General features: G+C 51.0%; 1 non-coding gene across 1 annotated transcript; it reads right to left on the reverse strand.

The window, feature by feature from the left end:
- Nucleotides 1-2,438: 2,438 nt before the first annotated feature.
- On the reverse strand, nucleotides 2,439-2,589 carry LOC134361441 (U12 minor spliceosomal RNA). The gene has a single exon (XR_010021447.1). It is a non-coding gene; the product is annotated as a U12 minor spliceosomal RNA (small nuclear RNA).
- Between the last annotated feature and the right edge of the window lie 296 nt (nucleotides 2,590-2,885).

Below are 2,885 nucleotides of genomic sequence, written 5' to 3' on the forward strand. Positions count from 1 at the left end.
CATTCCTGTCTCTGAGGGCAAGAAAACAGGCCAGAGGGTCAGGATTTGAATGTAGACTTGCCTAAGCTCACAAGAGGCTGTCTCCTGGAGCTGGGAAGAACGGAGAGAATTGGACCTGATTCCTACCCTCTCTCCCGGTCGCAGTTTCCCCATCCATAAAATGAGTGTGTGAACTAGGTCATGGTTCCCCACTCTCTCAGACCTGACACCCTAAAAATAATGACTGTAGCAGGTCCTTTACTCTCGTGAATTCACAGGCTACAGTATCACCTATACATACAGAATTTAAAAAATCCACACAAAGCTCTAAATAAATTCTAAAAGAGCAAGAAAGAAAAGAAAACGTATTTCAGCATGTAAAGGCTCAGCCCAAGTTCCCCTGAATACACGGGACAGACTTGGGGACTGTTACAGCCCCAATGCTGCAAGACTCCCAGGCTCCGCCACCAGGGACGCAGTTTTTCCAGGCGGGGCAGAACTCTTGGTGAATTTCCAAACAAAGCGGGACAGAATTCCTTCAGCTATGGCGCAGTTGCATCGCTGGAAATTCCACACTTGTTCACATTGGACAAAAAGTCTTGTGTGTGCATGCCATAAATGCATCTCTGCCTGGGCTCAGAGATATGTAACGGGCTGTCCCCTCTGGGAATGTCCAGGGACTTGGGCTGCCTTGCACCCCAAGATGCACCCCCCCCGCCCCGTTCTCCACCTCCACATGCCCTCGCTTCCTGCTGTAGGGACAGCCAAAGCTCTGAAAGGCCCCTGGCGGGGAGGGGCCATCCCAGAATCAGATCTCAGTTTATGACCCAATTGTGCTGGCTTACAAAATCATTTACGGGCTGGCTGGTTGGCTCAGTTGGTTAGAGCGCAGTATTATAACACCATGGTCAAGGGTTTGGATCCCCAGACTAGTCAGCCGTCAAAAAGAACCCAAAACACTTCAGTGACTACATTAGTCCATTTCCTGTTGCTTATAACAATACCTGGAACTGGGTGATTTATAAAGAAATGGAATTCATCTCTTACAGTTTAAGAGGCTGGGAAGTCCACAGTCCAGGGGGTATATCTGGTGAGGGCCTTCGGGGTGGGAACTCTAAAGGGTCCTGTGGTGACACACGGTATCTATCACATGGGGGAGAATGGGCTGAGCAAGAGAGTTAACGTCACTGCTCTCCATATAAAGCCATCAGAACCACACCCAGGACCCTCGTTAAACCATTAACCCATTACTCCATGAATGCATCAATCCATTCAGGAAGGCACAGTCCCCTTGATCCAATCACCACTTAAAGGCCCCACCTTCCAAGTTCCATAATTGGAGTTCCACCCTCTTAACACTGTTACCATGGGGATCGAGTTTCAGTGAGTTTGGTTTTTTTTTGGGGGGGGGCGCACATTCAACCCACAGTAGTGACATTTTAACATTGAACTTTTTTCATGTTAAGGTGCGACAGGACCTTAACTCTTGTGGTCCTCTAGCCCCTTTCCACTTTCCTCCCCATCTGTCCTACATTGTCCAGCTGGCACCAGAACTGAGGCCGAGTCCCCCGGCCCTCCTTTCCTCCTGCCTGTCGTGTTCCCCTGGGACGAGGAAAGGAGGGGTACATGGTCCAGTCTTACAACGAGGAAGCCGTGCAGGGGGTGGGGGAGGGCTAGGACCCAGTCACCGGAGCGCAGGCGGGACCTGGATTCCCATCTGCGTCTGCTGTGCAACCCCAGACCCTTCTGGCTTTCCTAGCTCTTACCCAGTTTCTCCACGGAGCTCCTGATGCCAGATTTTTTATTGTGGTGTGATGGTGACTCCACCCGTTCTAAGGGCATTGCGTGTATTTTTTAGTGACTGATTCGACAAGTACCTGTATGTGTTGAACACCCCCCCCCCCATATTTGGCTCAGTGCTGAAGGCTGGGGTTACACCACTGAGAAAGCCATTCCACGCATCCAACCCTCCCAATGACCCGTCTGTTATTTGCCCCATTTTACAGATCCGGAAGACAGAGAAGTGAGGCGATTTGCTTGTGAAGCTCCTGCCGCCAGGCGGTCCCCCAGCTCTCACCCCCATGCCACGAGCCAGCACCTACCTTGTGGGGCCGGCGCCGCACACCGCCTCACCCACCAATAAGTGGTTACACAGGGAACTGTTTTAGGGAACTGGCTAAGGTCGCGCAACTTCAGAATGAACCGTGTGAAAACGGCCAGTTTTATGGGCCATAACAATCAGTATCGTCGGGAATTTCCTGTGGCCGAGGCCACAGGGAAAGAAGGGCACGACGAGCAGGACCACAGGTAAAGACAGACCGGGACGACGAAGCCGCCTTAGGTGCAGAACTGGGGACTCGCTTGTCTGGCCCCGTATCGTTTCTACTTCCGAGAACTAACGAAACGCAGACCCGGAAACAGAGGTTCCCAAATAATCTGCTTTTGAAGTCTAAAGGGACCGGGCAAGTCGCAGCTCCTGGGCATCCCGCAAAGTAGGCGGGTCACCTCTGGGGGCAACTTTTACCCGCTCAAAAATTCGTCTCACATTAGCAGTGAGGATTCGGGCGTCACCCCGAATCGTTATTTTCCTTACTCATAAGTTTAAGGCATAAAAACTCTTTCTACTTACTTCCTAGGTAAGGTATCCTATTCTCATTACCCATACGGTGAGTATCACGGTAGACTATTAAATTAACAGACCCGTTCCTCTGAAGTTGTTGTTCTTCAGTAATTAATTTGTTACGTCGCTTTTTATTTTATTTGTTCCCGGAAAATAAAGGATCAGTAGTGCTCCCACTCACCGTATGCAGATAAGCAGCCGGTACCGTGAAGACTCATGGGGAGCGTCCCCGCCCTTTCCGGTCCTTGCGTGGTTTGAGCTGTCGCGAGAGTTGGTCGGCGGAGCG

This window comes from Cynocephalus volans, chromosome 12 (genome assembly GCF_027409185.1).
Source record: "Cynocephalus volans isolate mCynVol1 chromosome 12, mCynVol1.pri, whole genome shotgun sequence".
In the NCBI taxonomy this organism is placed as follows: Eukaryota; Metazoa; Chordata; class Mammalia; order Dermoptera; family Cynocephalidae; genus Cynocephalus; species Cynocephalus volans.